A 19,925-nucleotide genomic window follows, 5' to 3' on the forward strand; every position below is an offset into this window, starting at 1 on the left:
GATTCAATTGAATATACTACAAAGACAAGATTCTGAATGTTCAAACTGACAAACATTTGTAATTTGCAAATATTCACTCATTTTGAATTTGATGCCTGCAACACAATCTAAAAAAAAAAAATGGGACTAGGGCATGCTCATATTATTATTATTATTATTATTATTATTAAATTTTTTAGTTGTTTTTAAATTTCTTTATTTTACTTATTGTATTTTATTGCCGTATTTACTTAATGTTTATAGTTTTACTAGATTTTATGTTTATGATAGTGTGCGAATCTCAATGTGCAGCACTTTAGAAATGCTTGTTTATAAAATTTAAGTGGATTGGATTGGATTAGATTATATGTTCACACTGTGTTACACCACCTTTCCATAGCACTCAAGCGTTTGGGAACTAAGGACACCAACTTCTGAAACTTTGTAAGTGGAATTCTTTGTCATTCTTTGGTGAACAACTCAGTGTGCAACTTAAAAAAACGGACTGACTGGATCAGATTTCAAATTTGCCTCAGTTTTCTTGTCCTTACATTGATAGGTCAGAGTAAGCCAAAATCGACTAGCAAACTATGTAGCATAGCAATCCGTGCACAATAATCAATTTAACTCTTTTCCTGCCATTAACGTTAATTAATGTTAACGGAAACCCCAACGAGTACTGCCATCAACGTTAATTGACGTCAACTACGTTTTTTATTTTTTATTTTATTTTTTATTGTTTAGTCGGCAGCGTAACATCTTGGGCAGGTCTGTTTTCATCAATGAGCTGAAAAGAAAAAAACAAAAAACACTAACTATGGCAGCAGATCGCAACATTGTATCTCTTTTTAGTGAGATAATGACATGACAACATGGCGGAACTTAGGAAATATGTTTGCAAAGATGACGTGAATGATCAAAGCGTTTGTCAAATTAAATCTGTGTCACTAAAAAAATATTAGTGTCAAAGTCATTGGTGTGCTGGAAATGTACCTTTTCAACAACAAGCTTGTTTTCTCATTTTTTCCATTGTAGCTTGGTGTCACTCAAAATGACCTATTTTCAAATGGTGATTACTAAAGAACAAAATGAGGTGGAATTATACTTTTTTTCTAATGACAGAATGGAATTCAATCTTTCTTATGCTATCCACCATGTTTATGTAGTCATAGTACACAATATTTTGTTTGTTGGCACAGTGTAGTGACATTTGTCTGTCAAAAAATGTTATCGAACATCCCTGTTTTCTATTTTTAGCAACATAAAGTTTTAATTGTATATTATCTTTCTTTCTATGGAAACTTTAATGACTACTATACCTGACCTGCAAATTATGTGTTATGACATGTTTTTCAGCGTCTATGCTACAAAACACATGCAGCTTAGCAACCATAGCATGCAATGCTAAATTTGGTGTTTTACAAGCAGTATGAGGTAGAAGATCATAACAGGTGCAGGGGTGTGTTCGCGTATGCATCTTGTAAAAATGTGCTAAATTTTCGACAAAGTGTCCTTGTGAGTCGTCTCGCTCTGAAACGCAGGTCGCCCGAGGTGAATAAAAGCCGTCAGTTGGGTTGAGGCCCCGTATCGCAAACATCTGATGAGAAAGCACCGAGGTGCAAAAAACACAAACACAGGATTCCACAGCGCTATTCTTTTGGGATCTTTAAAAGCTTACTTAATAAGCTAGGTGATGAGTAAGATGCGAAGTGGAGAGACAAACAGTCCTTGTAGTAAACAGTAATGACAACTGTCTGGACGTAAGACAATTCTGGAGCTTGGTATTAGCGTTGACACGGCTGACTCCCATCTGGCACGCGATGTGGGCTAAGGAACATAAACAGGCTTGTGTCTGACTCCACCCGAGGCTTACATGCATCACCTTTCTGATGCAAGAATGTCCTGCAAATTTGAGATAAACAATGATTCGGCGTAGGGTAGACTTGATGCTAGTCACATTCTACAAACTTCAGCATAGGGATGCAGAGAAATGTAGTAACAATTGGGAATGTGGAATGTGTCAAGAATAGAAATTTGGTCAACTTAAGGCTGGATTTTCTTTACATTGCTTGGGTTCTGTTGGCACTATTGGGATATACTGTGTGTTGTGGCAGCATAAATAAGAAATAAAAATTAATAAGAAATGAAAAATGAATGTGTTTTAGTTGAAAATATTTACAACAAAGGAACTAAAGTACAGTTTTAAAACATTTTCATTCACAATAAATAGTTTTAGATTTATGTGCCGGTGCGTCGTAACAGTTACGGTGGTCACGTGATATGCGACTTGGAGAAAGTAGTGAGCTGCTGTCCGAATCGTCAAACATAATGAGGGCACTACAGATTAAAGGATCTTTGTGCGTTTTGCAGGGATGTAACGATAAGGGCAATATCATGATATTGTGATATTAAAACTGCCACAATATCGTCGCTGTCATGTTCACAATATTTAAAGGGAACACATCTGTTTAAAAAGTCAGGTTGATTTCCATTTGTGCAGTTCTAGCACCTTCTGGTGGGTAGTTTATTAGTATAATTAAATTTTCATTAGGGATGTTTTGGCCTTCTGTGTTTAAAATATGTGCTAATTGTCAGATGAAGGGGAACCTAATATGCTTGTGACGCGTCAATATGTGGAGGAACTCAATGTGTGCTTGCATTAGCAAGTAAGGGCCTCAATATTGTTATTAGAAATTGTAGGTGGTTTATATGCGTTGTTATGTACAAAAGCACAATATAGTGCTTTTTTTATATGAGCTTTTTTATTTTATTTTATTTTTTTTTACAATATTGTGACCTTGTTTATATATCGCCATACCCCCCCCCCCCCGCCCCCCCCCCCCCCCCCCCCCCCCAATATTGTGATAATTATCGTATCGTGACCTTCATATCGTGATAATATTGTATCGTGATGTTTGGATATCATTACATCTCAAGCATTTTGTCACTTTTTTACTCACGACTGCCACCTCTGGGCCAAAGTGTAACTGCAGCATCTGTGTTATGCTTGTTCATTGGTGCGCGTGCGAGTACGTGCACGATCTTAAAGTGACAGCCACAGTTGACAAACGAAGACATGACTTCAAATGAGGGAAGAAAAACTCCGCCCCTGCCCTCACCAAAGAAACTGTGGAGCGTGTGGGGGTCCGCACACTCTACGATAAAGGGAAGATAAAAGCTGATAGGTGCAGTCAGAGTAAAACAGCCAGGGCTCTTCATATTCATGTGGGCATTGATGAAGTATGCATGATGTAGAAAAAGCTTTAACTTTACCTTTTTAAACGGCACAATGCACTTTTAAGCTACTATATAGTGTGGTGCTATGTAGTGAATGAGGGTGTTGGAGGACAAGGGTGGACATTCGGACACAGCCTTTTACTTCTTCTCACTCCTTTTCGAATATTCATTGATCATTTTACTTTCTAATGGATTGCTTTCTTTGATTCTTTCTTTTCTTTCTTTTATTATTGTAACTTATTTATGTAATGTTGATTACTTAATGATGTAATGTTGAAAATATTTAAAATTAACTCATTCAAACCCAAAAATGTGTGAATACATTTTTCAATACATTGTCCTTCACTCCTAAAAACGTAATTATAAATTTTTTTGTATGTCCTTTGATGCAAGAACAGACAGAAGGCTTTGATACAGCGTCTGACATGAAGAGGTGGCTTAAACCAGTGGTAGTTATTACAAAAGAAAGTTCATCAGGTGGCATCAGAGTATAAGAGATCATCCAGGGCCATGTTGCAACAAGCTGTTTTTGCCAGTGTTTTCAACAGGAATGTGAATAATGATGAAACTTAGCTATATTGTAACGCTAGTTGCTACAAAAACGAAAACAGATTGAAATATACTTTTTTTTTTCTCCTGATGAAAGAAGAGACTCTAATCCATGTTTTTATAGCAATAGGGGAAAATTTTCTGTGGGCCTTGCAAAATCAGTCAAAATCCAGTAAAACTGCTGGGAGCGAAGGGGGTTGCTTCAGTGAAAATGGCTGGGAGTGAATGAGTTAACATTCCTTCCTTCCTTCCTTCCTTCCTTCCTTCCTTCCTTCCTTCCTTCCTTCCTTCCTTCCTTCCTTCCATCCAACAATCACTCAATCAATTCATCCCGTACATGTGATGTATGTCCATAATTAATCTTGTCATCCATCCATTTAATGAACCGATTATCTTTCTACTGAAATACAAAATGAAAATAAAAAAGAGGCGTTGGAGGAGGGGTTAGACAAAGAGCCACAGTTGCAATTACAATCTCTGCATTGTCTTGCTAAATAAATAAACTAACAAACAAACATGTAGGTGCTAGTGTGTACCAGTTAGCCCCAAGGACAACATGTGTATCACATGGATCTGTTCTAAAAATAGCTCATCAGTGAGCGTCTTGCATAAAACAGAAGTAGAATGTTAACATGTACTTATCTACTTATTTATGTAACAAATATTATGTTTTGTTTACAAATAGATTGTGTTCAATGGGGAAAAAAATGCAGGACATTTTACAGCTGCAATTCTAATGTGATATTTTTGCTCATGATTATTATACTTTCAGAATCTGATAGCGGCCCATGCCAACTATAAATAGTGAATGGGGAAAATACAATTAAGGCAAAGACAAATAAAAGAGAAAGCGTGTGGGAGCTGCAGCAACAGGTTGCTGACTAAGAGGCTTGGAAGTCCCCATGATTACAGCATCATTAAATGAACTGGGGCAACTGTCACCCATTTAGACACAGTGTTTTCCCAAGCTAGCTTGCTGGGAATTGTTTTCCCCCAAATGTCTGATTAAGGAAGTGTTTGCAAATGTAAACTCAACAAGCAGCAAGAGGTTATGACAAAGTAGCCGTCCAAGAGCCAGACCAACATTAGACAGAATCAAAACGAGGTTTGTAGTAGATGGTGAATATTCAGCGGTTGATTAACGTCTATTGGTCATCAGTTGGGTCAACAATAGCGAGTGCTCGTAAGGTAATCAGATCATATTTGGGAATTTGTTAATGATCTATCACGTCTTCCCTGTTCCTTTTGATACTAAATGATTTATGTGCCGTGTTGCGGTTAATCCGAGTTGAAGGATTTCAAAATCATTTATCAGGTTTGTACAAGCGTATCTGGAAGTATTTCCCGAGGCCATATGACGTGCAGACGCTCATTTAGATAATAACATTACCGTACGTCTTATCACACGGTGTCACCAGTTCTAACAACAACAACAGACGTTTATTGACCTTTTTTTTTTTTTTTTTTAAATTCCACCAGCTGCTGTGATTTGCTGCTATGTCACATCATAAGCAATAAATGTTGTGCATAGGATACAAAATGACTAACTCAACTCAGTAACAGCTTTTGAGACAAACGGGACTATTTGACAATAAAGTCGTCCTTTGTCTGGACTCTGCGAAATACGGGTGAATTGTGGGTGTTGCAAACGTGCGCGTCTTGTCAGCTGTTTTCACAGCTGAGTGCAGCGGAGAGGCCTTTCTACACCTCTTGACAGCTGGTCTGTAACAAGTCACGCTAGCGTACTCCTCAACTACAAGGGCCCTCTCCGGTTCAAGTCAGTACTTTGCCGTGACAGTATACAATAACCTTTTCATTTTCCACACAATACCTTCAATCCATATAGCCAAGGGAGCACCATTTCCTGATGTAGCCCAAGCTTCTTTTTTAATGAACTGTTATGAACAGGTTACATTAATCAATCTAGTGGGCAGGTTGTTTATTTTATCAAGTGGCAAATTAGAAAGGGGGGGTGGGGGGTGGAAGCAATAAAACACGGATGCTTATTAAGCTTTGCGGGCAGTGAAAGTGTTTACACAAGTGTATAACTTTAATTGAAAAATTTAGCTATGCAAAATATGACAATTGTTTGTCAATTACCATTTGATGTAAAACACAAGCATGTGTGATTTACAAGAAAAAGAAAATAACTAAAGAAAAAGATTTCCACAAAATGTTGTGGCGGCATAGTGAGGAAGAAGTCGTTAAACTTTAGTGAGGCTGAGGAGGAATTGTTTATTTTCAGTCAGTATGGCGTTAATGGAACAACACCCCCACCAAAAAAAAAAAAAAAAAAAAAAATCATAACCACCTTTCTTTGGTCATCCATAACCCACTAAGTAGCCTGGATGAACATAATGCAAGGTGACATTAGTTACATGGTCATTTTCGAATTGCTAAAACAACCAATCAAATGTGGCCTAGGGATTTTGCACTTTACTGTATAGTGATTAAAACTTGTATTTTTTAAACTATACACATGAAAGTGAAATAAATATAAAAGCTGTACTAATTAATAAAGACAGACATTAAACATTTACATTAGACTACTTGAGTCGTGTCAGCTAGTGACACACCCGGATTGTATATTGTATTTGCTACCCACTTTTTCAGTTTAGAAACCTTAAACTGGACCAAGTGCCCGTTTTATGGGAACAATAACAAAGGTTGAACGCTCACAAAAAAAAAAAAAAAAAAAAAGTCTAAAATTGGAGGCAGAATCACAGCTAAAGTGAATTCAAAAGAAGGTTCAACAAAAAATATGAGAGTGTTAGGAAAGAAATACCGATTCACCTTTCTTCCCATTTGCTGTGTCATGTTTGACAAACCAGTGAAAGTGATGGTAAACACACACCATGGTCACACTGCAATAAACGTCACGCCAATTGTTTTCACACTTACAAACAGGGGAGAGTAGTGTTGATGTATCTTTGTACAAATAAGTAGTTTATTGACATTTCAGCCAATGCCTACTAAAAGTTATCTAAACTTTGCCCAGTTTTAATCGAACGTCTGTGTTGACGCCTAACTGCACTACGCCCCCTGCTGGACACATGACCCCTTGTTTGCAATGTGAAAGTCTTTTTAAAACGATCACAACTTTTAATTTAAAGTGAAGTTAAATTCATTCAAAATATGATTTACAAGCTCTTTGTCAACGTTGGTGCATTCAGTGAGTTAAGAGGTGGAACTGAAAAGAATTAAGTTCTTTCCATACTGAAACGTATCCCAGATGGCTTTGGGGAAAAGACAGACTGCACCCTAAATCTAGGCTACAGCTTTTCCTAACATTTACAGTGCAACTCGTCCAAAAAAAATAAAAATAAAAAAAATCTTCAAAATATTTTGACTACTTGAACAAATCATAGTTACAATATAGTTTGGTGATAAAAAATTTGCCGTCTCCAGTAGGGATGTAATGATATCCAAACATCACGATACGATATTATCACGATATGAAGGTCACGGTGATAATGATAATTATCACGATATTGTGGGGAGGTTGGCGATACAAAAAAAGGTCACAATATTGTTAAAAAAAAAAAATCCGGTCATACAAAAAAAAAAAAAAAAAGAACACAATATTGTGCTTTTGTACATTACAGCAATGAAAAATCTAAAAATATTTATATATAAATATATATATTGAGACACTTACTTGCAAATGTACACACACATTAACTCGGTTCACAAGCATATTACGATCCCCGTCATATGAGCATTAACGTGGATTTGAAGCACAGAAGGGCCAAAACATGCCTTGTGAAAATTCAACTGCACTATTTTTTTTTAAACTTCACAAATGGAAATCAATCCGACTTTTTTGAATGGATGTGCTGCTTTTAATATCGCGACGTGACGCCGACGATATATTGCAGCAGCTTTACTGTCGCGATATCACGATATTGCCGTTATCGTTACATCCCTAGTCTCCAGTCTCATGAGGAGTGTATTGTGTAAAACATCCTCCAAATGTTGTTTTAAATTTAACCTACGACAATCCATACTATGAACCAAAACACTAATCAAACTAAAGTCAAGTGACTCCACTTTCACAAACAATAGCCCACAAGTGTGTAATTCATACATTAAGAACCGCACAGCTTCTGACTAATCTTTATTATCACACAGCACATGAACATCCACAGGCCAAATACGCGAAGATGGCGATCGTGCTGATGTTCGGCAAACCGTTTAATCCGGCAGTCGGGTGTTCGTGTTTCCCCGCCGTACCAGTCTGTCATGTGTTGTTCTAACCGAGGTTGTTCAAACCTGTACGCCGCAGTTAAAATACATTCCCTCGCAGCAGACTTGATGTAAAAGCAGGACAGAACGCTCGAAAGCTCCTTTAATGGAAGGTCAATATTGGTTTGCAGTTTTCATTTTCACACTTCACGTGGTGCACTAAAGACTGAACACTGATTTGAGGCTTGTGGTCGTCAAGACAGATGTTCAGGTCACTTCAGTTGGAATTATGGGTGAGGCCTTTTATTGAGTGCATGACTTCTCACATCTCAAGTTTGCATTAAAAATGTCCTTTTTTATATATATATTTTTACCTACAATATGGATAACATAGTTTTGATATTTGGTTCCGAGACCAGTAACTCTAAGTTGAGGGCCACAGTGAAAAGAATATTAATTATACGGCAATAAAAATAATTAGTAATACCAGTAGATTTTTTTTTCCAGAATAAAGTGATTCAAGAATTCCGTATTATTTTTTTTACAGATAAAAAAACAACTATTTTTAATGTATATTTAGTAGGGATGTTCAATAGCACTTTTTTTCTCAACTCTTGAATGTACTAGTCGCCAATACCAAGTACCGACACCATTAGTACATTTGATACGTAAAATTTTCCAAAAAACAATGACACATAAATTAATAGACAGACATATACGGTATTCCAATATAGCATTTTTCCTTAAAACTGCATGAAATTAATGGCAATTTGCTGTTCTTTTAATTTCTAATTTAAGTTCCTGATCATAAAACGGCCACAAAAGGTTGTGTTTGAGCAATAAACATAACTACATGCATTAAAGTAAAGCATTTAATAAATGTTTGCGTATGACATTCAGAGTATTTGTTCATGTCAAACTACTATTGGGGTCATTTTTTTTTTTTACTTTTTAAATTATGCAAGTAATTAACGGATAAGAAAAAGTGGAAGCTGACAATGTGCAGTGGATAAAAAATGTCAGACATCCCCATAACATTAAATGTTGAAAAAATTAACACATAACAGTTGATCTTTAAATTTGGTGGGTAAAAAATGTTGATTTAAAAAAAAAAAAGCCTTTTTAATTAAACGATTAATCGTGATTAATCAAAATTTTAAGATGTGATTAATCTGATTTTTTAAAAATTATCATTTGACAGGTCTAATAAAAATAAAAATGAATGAATAATAGTCACAATAGTAATAATAATAATAATAATAATACATTTATTAACTTTTTAACAAAACTTCCCAAAATAGGCTTATTTTTTCAAGAATAAAGTCTTATTTTTTTTTATTAAAAAAAAAGGCAGAATGGTTTGAGGATTAAGTCACCCTTTTTAAGTACGTGAAGGACATCAGATAAACATTTTTTTTTTTTTTTTTGCCAGTGGAAAGATAAACATTTGTCAGCGGGAAAATAAAGAACAGTGTTTCAATTTAACGTGTAAAAAAAAAAAAAAAAAAAAAAAAAAAAAAAAAAAAAAAAAAAAAAAAAAAAAAATTGAATGACTTCAATTATATAATGTTGCTATTTTTCCTTGAAAAAGTGTGGTAGTTTTTCAGTGCGTGCTAAGTACAGCCTTGTACAACAAGTTTCCATAAATATCCTCTTAGGAACTGACATTAGTTGTGGAAACGATACTGTATGCTTTTCCAGATGCTGTCACCCCTTTTTGCCTTTTGACTGGCGCCACCAACCAGTGGCCTAACATCGCCAACTACTGCGCTATCTACCTCTGCAAATGTCAGCTTTGAACACAATTACAAGACAAGGCATGACGACATCAAATCTCTCTGAGCAAGGCATAAACCGACAATGTCATGCATCTTATTGTCACGAGTGGGAACATTAAATAAATTCTATTTGAGTGACAGTCCGCACAGTTCAACAAAGTCTCTCAGAATGAGTAGCCGATGTGTGTGTGTGTGTTTGTGTTTAGAGCTCAAAGTGGAGCCCTGAGAGGATCTCCTGAGTCCTTGTGTTTATTCTGCCGGGTTCCTGCATGGCTGCGCGGGACACTGCAAGTCAATTAAACGTAAACAATGGGAAAAAGGGATTTGATCCAAAAGGGATATCGGTGCCGCTTCCATTAGGGATGACTCGGCACATTTCCCCGACGAACTCTGCCCTCGGTGAAAGCATTCAAATGGCGAAGAAATGCGGCGAATGTCCTTGGAGCCATATTTGGAGTAAAAGTGACTCTTAACTCGGCGTCTCTCCAGAGCAATTACACTAAGTTGCGTGTTTATGTTGGCTAATAGGCCCCTTGATGTGCTGAAGCGGCGACCAACAGCTACGTCGGCTTCCCATCGAGTGCACATCCAGTAGTATCGTATCAGGTGGAGCTCGCTGTACTATCAAAGCACAATCTCCTTCGGGACAAGCTCTTATCACAACAAGGACCTTGACTCTGCCTGGCAGCTGCTCCTGGGTGGTCCGCAGGCTAAGCCATGCAATAACGTTGCACTCGGAAAAATGAGGGAATACAGTGCGAAGGCCTCGTTTCGGACAGATCGGATTGATAAAGACAGATTTGTTTTGTCAAAATGAGGGAAATTCTGCTTTTTGAGCAAGAGATGTGAACCCAATATGAAGTGGGATTAAAGTGATTTTCGGAAGTTTAAATAGCAGCATGGTGGAATTAGCGGGTAATATGTCTGCCTCACCGTTTGGAGGATCTGAGTTTGAACCTCAACTCCTTGGCTTGTGCGCATTTTATTTTTTATTTTTATTTTTTACAGGCAATTCGGCTTCCTTTCAGTTAAAAAACATGCACGTTTGGGGCGCCAGACACAAATGATGTGGCCGAATAACTGAACTGTACAATTGCAAAAAAATAAAAAAATAAAATACAGTCGGCAACTCACATGTGCACACCGAGAGATTGACCTGAGATTGGCCCTCAGCTGCAACGGAAAAAGTGCAATGCAACCTGTGGTGTTTTTTATCAGGAAACGCTTTGACACACCACACATGCTGTACTACTGCTTTCATTTTTTTATTTTTTTATTTTTTTTAACTCTACACAATCATGGTATGATTGACAAAGAAAAAAGAAAGCAGACTACACTGGCTGTTGTCGCTATATTATAATTATTATTTTTTTTTTTTTCAAAGGAGAAGATTGTTTAAAAAAAAAGAGAGAGAATGGATTCATAAAACGATCTTGGCAATGATTGATGATCGAACAGTTGATTGACTTGCACTCATGTATGTTGGTGATGGAGACTCTCTGCGCTTCGCTTTTTAGAATCTTATTTTTAATTAAAAAAAAAAAAAAAAAAAGAATCTTATTTTTAGATATATACTTCCGTATCATGTTAATCATACAGTGCTCCCTCGTTTTCCACTGGGTTAGGTTCCAAAAAATACCCGCAATAAATGAAATCCGCAAAGTAGTTAGCTTTATATTTTACATTTATTATAAATGTTTTAAGGCTTTAAAACCCCTCACCACTTTTTCTTCTCACATTTATCTTGAACTTTCTCAATGTTCAAACCTTCATACATTTGATAAAATATGTACATTACTGTAAAAAGAAAAATGCATGCAAAATTGCAATTAAAAAAAAAGTGCGAAAAGTGTTAAGCGAGGGAACACTGTACTATATCCGCTGGACCTTGCTTCATACACCAAAACATTTTATTCTGTGAAAGCTCATGTGATATATGACATTTTTGGGTGGTTATTACATCTGTCACATTTACCTGTCATTTAAATTTTGATTCACATCAAGACTAGTTGCCAACGGTCAGCCACTAATTGCAGAACTTCACACAGTTCACTTGTGTTTGACCTTTGGTTCCCTGAAGACTCAAAATCAGGGTTATCCAAACTTTTTCCTCCACAGGCCGCATACAGACAAACTGCAACATGCAAAGGGCACGTTGACATCTTTTTCAAATTGAATTCATTAAAACGCTTTTTAGCCCCTACCCACTTTTTTTTTTTTTTTTTTTAATGTAAATCGTATTGTGTCACATAGTTCTAAGCAATAATGGCGAGCCCAAGTGTGAGTGTTGGTCTCACTGTGCCCTCTGATTATCTAGCATCCAGTCATGGGTGTACCCCGTATCTTGCTAAGTTGCTAACAGTCAACTGGGAAAGATTCCAGCTCACCTGTGACCCTAATGGGGACAATTAGTAAAGCAAATGGATGGAAAGACCACTTACTTATTTCCATCCCCGTAGAGGGGCCGTTTTTGATCTTTATCAAGCCAACCAGATTTAGGGTTAGGGTGAGTTTGGGTGTTGTACATATTGTGCATGTATGTGTTTGCCTGAGTATGAGCATTGTTTTGAAATGATTTTTTTAAAACTGTACAATGCCAAGAAAGTAGGGGTGCACCAATCACAATTTTCCAGCCGATCACCGATTCCCGATCTTTTAAAAGGTTTGACCTGCCGATCCCGATTTTTGCCGATACCGACTTTTTTTTCATTACAAGCAGCATATACCTTCAGTGTTCCAATCTTCTTTTACTGGAAAACAATGAACACTATTGGTGAAATAATACAAATGGGTTGTTTTAACTGCACATAAAGTAGTTCTCTCAAATAAAAATGAAAATCCTATTAGTCATCTCAGCAGAAGAGGACAGTGGCTGACTTTTTCAGACCTCTGAAGAGGGAGATGAGATTGGTGGAAAAGATCGGTTTATTTTTAAGGGATCGGCCGATCACCGATCTTCTAAAATCAAGGAAATCGGGGCTGATAAATCGGCCGGCCGATCGATCGGTGCACCCCTACAAGAAAGATTATTCGGAATGTTGCCGTTTTTTGAGAAAATACTAAAAATGCACCCATTCATTCATTCATGGTCTAAAGTTGGGTCAAGAGGCAAAGTACACCCTAGACTGGTCACCAGTCGATCGATGTCAGACCAAATAAAGACAAACAACTATTCCCACTCAGATTTGCACCCATTTGGGAAATTATAGACAATTCTGGAATCACAGCATGCATCTTTAGGTAACTTTGGTTCATTTTTTGTGCACTTGAGAGCGAGACTTTCACCCTGAAACAGAAGGTTGAAATACCCCATCGGAAAAATGTGAACAAATTGGGGTCCTCACACAGTATGTTCAAGCTCAATTGTATGCGTACAATTTAACATCCACGCACTGAATGCTGAAACTGCTTTTCCATTGTTCCCTTTCGCCACATGTCCCTGACCCGGAGCCTTTTAGAGCAAATGGACAGAAATGGGCGCGGGGGTGTGGCCTGTCCTCGTCTAGCATGTTTCCTGCCTTCCACACCAGCTCTAATTGGAAATACGGGTGGCCCTGTTTATTTGCATGGTTGAAATGCGGCGCGGTTGTATTTATATTTTCATGGCGCGTTCTCAGCAGTGCCGCATTACATAGCCTTCCCCTGAGATCGCTGTGGGAGAGGGAGAGGAGCCCGTTGGTTGAACGAGTGGAAGGGAAGGGTTTGGATGAGGTCTTTTGTCTTGAAAACAATAAACACGGTAATGAGCCATATTTTAAGATACTCAAATATGCTTTAAACATCAGTGGGAACAGAGCAATTGTAATTGATATAACTAATAGTACTAATAAAGCGGGATCTCCACACAAAGGTCTGATTGTCGGATGGTTAAAAAAAAGCAAAGAAACTATCCTTAGTGCGTAAGAAAGGTTGGTCCTCTCCGATCTGCTTTGCAAACGGTTTAGCTCGATAATCATAAATACGAACCGCGTCCAATGTTTATGATTGCAAATTCGGCATCCGAGACGCCATGATTGTGACGCAAAACGGAAAGCCAATTAACAAACGACTTGAAGCTCGCGCTTTTGCCAGACACAAATCAGGGAGCAACTGGTTGGGTTGAATGTTTGTAGAACGCAGACTTGGTCCAAGTCTGGCCCGGGGGCCACATCTGACCCATCCACAGTCTTTAACTGGCCCTCGTACTGCTCATGCGTGTGGGTGGTACAAGGGAGGCATCAACAAGCAGTGTTGCCTATTTAGAAACATTTTCAACAAACTTATTTCCTTTGACACGCTCTTGAGAGACTATTTTTCAAAACGGATACGATGATCCAAACCAATCACCGGACCTTAACCCAACAGAGCATGCATTTTACTTCCTTATGGATAGACGAAAAGGAGAACCACCCAGAAACAGACAAGAACTGAAAGAGGCTGCAGTAAAGGCCTTGAAAAGGATTTCAGTGGAAGTGTCTGGTCAAGTCAGTGGGTCAAAGGCTTGATGCGGTTATTGCAAGTAAGGGTTCTTACCACTAGATAGTAAATGTTATTCGCTTTAAGTTCATTTAATGAAGTCCATTCCAATACTTTTGCTCACTTGAAAAGTGGGTGTCTCTAAACAAAAGATGCTCTGTCCTGAGTTCTTGAACGCATCCTTCCATCCAATAACCGAGCTGGTACTCTGATCAACAACAGCAATGGAATTGACCTTGCCGTTCCAATACTTTTGGAGGGGACTGTATTAGGGCTGCAAAATATATCGAAAAAATATCGATATCGCGATATTGGCCCTTGCAATATGCATATCGCAAAGGCAAGTTTCATATGGAATTTTATGCTTTTTATATGAATTTGACCAGTCAGATGCTAACTAAAATGTGCATCGTCATTCAATAGTTGAAAATTATCAAGACACAATTACAATTAATTAACTAAGATTACATGAAGGTTGCTTATGTTGCCCCATGAAAAATTTTTTTCTTTCATTAGGTAATAAAAATGTAATTTCTTTAGGTACATGTTTAATATCGCAATAATATCGATATCGCTATGTTCAGCAAATATATCGCATATCGCATGTTTTTCCAATATCGTGCAGCCCTAGACTGTATCTAGGAATCCTGACTTGGATAATATGAGTTGGTACTCAAAATGTAAGCACATTTTACAAATAGAGGAGAAAAAATATGTGGATGCTGGACATCTTTGTGAATGTTGATTAAATGTTGATATAATGTTAGTTGGTGTATTTGTAAGTTTAATGAGCGCCTATAATTGTTTAAAAAGTGTATTTTATAATTTGAACAATATATACCATATATCTACACAATTACAAGCTTGTTAAAACAAGACAATTGAATGATTTATAGAAATGATTACGGGTAATATGGAACCTACACTATAAAAACTGAAACAGCTCAACTCGAAAAATGGAGATAAGAATTTGCATGCATCTTTTTAAGTTCTTTTAACTCAGTCGCCATTGTGTAAATGCCACGACATTACTTTAGTACAAACAACTACATTTGTTTTGCACGCTAGAATCTTACATTAGAACCTACTTAATTTTAATTGTGTGATACTACTCCATTTAATTATATGCTGTAAAAAATAGTGTTAGACCAACTTAATAAATTCAAGTAACCATTTGTATCTTTTGAAGTTATTCCAACTAAGCCATTGGGTAAATGCAACAAAACTTCTCTAGTTAAGAAAACTTAATGTTTTAGTATAGAGAACATGATTTGCTTTATATTCTACAAGCTGAATTAAGTTGAAGCAACATCATTTTAACTATGCAAAAACTACTCCATTTAGTCACTTCAATTCTACTTGAATCATTCAACTAATGATGACATACAATCAGGAACTGGAGGTTCTTTATCTTTGGACGCAGTCATAAGGGCTGGGGATCGAACCCACAAACTCTGCATGGGGGGAGACAAGCGCTACCACCGATCCACGCCACCACTTGGTCATGATGAATTGTATTGAACAGAGGACTGCACATTGATCAGTAGCCATAGACTGCCTCAAAAAGAACCATTTGACAATCATACTGGTAAGACTGATACAAAGTCACAAACATATTAAGGCAGCATGTAGATTTGCACCTTCTCTAGCCACCTCCTCCTCTCCACAGAATAGAACAACTTATTAACTCATTCACTCCCAAAAACGTATTTATACGTTTTTTAGGTTTTTGTATGCTAGAGTTTTTGTATGAAGGCTTTGATGCAGTTTCTGACCTGAAGCGGGTGGTTAAAGAGATGGTACTTATTACAATAATAATAATAATAAAAAATAATAATAAAAAAAAAACGGCCAGCAGGTGGCAGCAAAGTATAAGAGATCAACCAGGTCCATGTTGCAACAAGCTCTTTTTCCCCAGTATTTTCAACAGGTTTGTGAATAATGATGAAACTAATTGTAATGCTAATTGCTACAAAACATAAAAACAGGTAAAAAAATATACGGTACTTTTTTTTTTTTTTTCCCCTGATGAAAGAAGAGACACTTTTTTTTTTTTTTGGTAGGTTCCATGTTTTGATAGCAATAGAACATGAAAATGGCTGGGAGTTAATGAGTTAATACAAGTTTTTAAGTGATGTAAAAAAAAAACCAATATTTTAATACATAAAAAAAAGCCCTTTATTTTAAATCGAACTAACCCAATGAATCAAGATAGAAGCCACTCTAAACACAGCTCAAAAGTTGTATCTGTTGTAGGTATAAATGAGCACGTGGAGAAAAATGAACGAAAGAATAATCTTGCACAAAATATAATTATAAAATCCCCATTTTTGTGCACACGAAAGAGGAAGTTAACGAACTTAAATACACTCCTGAGTTAAGTCAGGGCAAAAAAAAAATGTCTGTTCAGACTCAATATATTATTAAGACTGCTTTCTTTGTTTTAATTTAGACCAACTTATTAAAATAAATTATCAAATGATTACAATGTGTTCATGGAACAAACTCAATGTTTCATGCATAGAAAGACGCTGATTTGAAGCTGTATCTACTAACGCCGCATGCTGCCCTCGATAGCCATTACAGTTTCTCATGTCGTCCCTTTGAAAAATAATTGCCCGCCCCTGTTAGAATGTTTTCATGTCATCATTCCCTGCAATTAAAATGACAGAAGAGTTTTCAACTCCAATTCATTTAGCAAGAAAGTTGGCAGTTAGCCTAGCTTTCGTCTTTGTATTTTATGTCAGAGTGGCAGCATGCTGCTGATCAGTCTTGGTACAACATTATTGTCATCTAGAAGAGGACAAACACAACACACTCGTGCTGATTTTTTCCCCCTCGTCCTGAGTGTGGTCCGTCACAATTTTTAAACATGGGTTCGAATGTTAAAAATCGGTATGCTGCTTTCGGAGCCTGTCAGTGTTGTTTCTCTCTCAACATGAAGTATGAGACCAACATGGGGCCAATTTATTTAACTGAGCCTGGCAGATAATTGTATATTTTGTAAGATTATGGACCAAATTGAAGATGGGGAATATGACACAGCAAAAAAACAAAAAAACAAACAAAGACACGTATCATGTTCTGTTTTTGTGCATGAACAGAATGAAAGAATGAATTCTTGGGAGTGCATAATGTTGTAGCGCTTAGTAAGATCAATACAACTATCGCTTTTAGTGAGGCTTGACTTTCAGAGAGTACAAACCAACAGCAAAGACCCTCTCGCATGAAGGTCTCACTGGTCCCTTAAGTATACACGGATAAAACTGATCTTAAGATGAGCGATGTCAGAGGGATGGCGGGGAGTGTTTATCCATTTCCATTGAAACCCAGTGAGTGCCGGAAGGCCGGGCTTTCTAGTCAAGCTGTGGCCACAGAGATCCCGGGGCCCGACTCCGGATAAAGTAAACACCCATACACGCACGCACACGAATGCACTCATGGAAGGGCTCTCCCCGTCCTCCCCTCTGCCTGTCAGCTGGAGACCACACACCCAGACCACACAGAGTCTGAGAACAGGCCCAGTCAGTCTCACGCAACATGGCGGCGAAGCTGTCACTCTACGACTCTTTCGTCACCGCGGGCTCTGATCACAAACAAAGTATGTCTGTCAAGAAATTCTGTTTTCGGAGGGACACTTTTGTTCAATCGAGTAACTCTGCTTATGTTGTATTAATTCAAGTAATTCATTGAGGAAATCAGTTACTACTAAACTGCCATGTTTCTTTTTGGTAATGGTAACAGACCATCTATTGGCTGATAAATGAAGTCTGAATCGCGGACATGAGGGTTCTTTTCACCCACCTGAAGCATAGCAGTCCCTGCTGGTCATTTATTTTACTGCAGTAACGTGAGCAGGTCATGGCAAAAAATGGAAATAATCCCACTTTTCTATATAGACAATAGGACTGTCTGGAACAGGAAATAAATAATGTATACTGAGAGAATTCAGAATTTGACAAGACTACATTGTTATGTTTATTGATAACAATAATAATTCATTACCCACGAGATCTTTTTTTGTTGTTGTTGGAAAACTGACACTTTATGATCATAAGAATGTAATTTCATTCTTGTAGTGCAATTATCTTTTTTTTTTTCCCGTTAAAATGTGGGACCTATTATGCATCCAAACTTTACAAATGAAAGCATAATAATAATAATAATAATAATAATAATAATAATAATAATAATAACAACAATAACAAATAATAATAATAATAATAATAATAATAATAATAATAAATGGGAAACAAAATTCCATAGTAGGCTTTTTCCAGATAGCAATAGTTTCTATTATATAGTTTTTCTACTCAGTAATGGATTGACTTACAATGTAGCAAAGTACTTTATAAAAAATAAAAAAAAACTTTAGTTAATTACAAATTTTAAAAAGGACTTAAAAACACAAAAAATGCCATTCAATTACATTACCATAAATAAACTTGAGTTGAGTTGAAATAACACAAATAAAATTACAGTACTTTGTTGCTTTCTACTTCTGCTTTCAACATTTATTTAAAAAAGATTGGTTGGGGGGGGGGGGGGTGCTTTACAATGAGGGATGGGCGTCTATTTTTAACAGGCACTAACAGAAAAAAAATCTTGCTTGCGTAATAAGGGTAATGCAGCTACTGTAGTTGTTTATAAATATTCTGTAAATTGATATAAAGGTAGACTACACCAATGCCATGTCGCTTGGAAGTCATCCGGCATGCGTTCCATTCCGCACACACAAACATGTCTTGATATTAATCAGCTTACAACTATTTATCTTCAGCAAGCGAGTGACGAGAGGCGTCGGCGAGTGACGCAAAGTACATAAAGCGGCAAATGAGGTCAACGGCCCCCTAACCGCAGGGTCAACAAGCAGGATCAGAGTGGGCGAGGGTTAAGTAAAACTGTCATCAAATTGCGGGCAGGGGGCTCGGTATAACTCGACCCCAAAAACATGCTTAGGTCACAGGCCTTGAGTCTGGTGTCGGGTTGCCACAGGTATGTTAAAGTAAGCACAGGCAGTCCGGTTCAATGCTTCTTTTACACGTTAAATGGTGAATGCACAAGGTAAAATACGCTTACAAGGTTAGCACAACATTTATTTCCCCCCCGAAATATGAATACGTACTTCCAACATAATCGTTGTATCCAACACTGAGAGCATTCATCCAGCATCGTTACCTTTGATTGACTTTAAAACAATCCTACCTTAATATAATAAAATAAAAACGTTAAGGATGGGTGAGACTTTGCAGCATCTATCTGTTTCTAGTTTATCACATCTTTTTAATTTGTATTTCATTGTCAATTTCTAATTTCAAATCTTGCCTCTTATTCCTTGACTAATTGCATACACATGACAATACATTAGTATTATATGTATAACAAATTCCAACAAACAAAAACTGTAACAAAAAATAAATAAATACGTTTCAGCATGTTCGTGAGCTGCACTTTAAAGGCGGATACTGTTACAACTGTGAGCGGGTGAACGTGCAACAGGCATGTACTCACAGTCCATCAAGGATGTATTGTACCGCTGCAGGATTAAGTGCGCAATTCTGATGTGATTTTGGTTTACAACTGTCCTGACATGATATGGCACGACAAATGGCACGATGTAAGAATACAGTATGTTGTCTGCCACGTGGCACAAGAATGTAAACTTGCTTGCAAACTGTTTTTTATTCGATCGTTTTATATTTATAGACTGGAATTTATGTATTTATTTTTACAGTTATTTAC

This window comes from Festucalex cinctus, chromosome 1 (genome assembly GCF_051991245.1).
Source record: "Festucalex cinctus isolate MCC-2025b chromosome 1, RoL_Fcin_1.0, whole genome shotgun sequence".
NCBI lineage: Eukaryota > Metazoa > Chordata > Actinopteri > Syngnathiformes > Syngnathidae > Festucalex > Festucalex cinctus.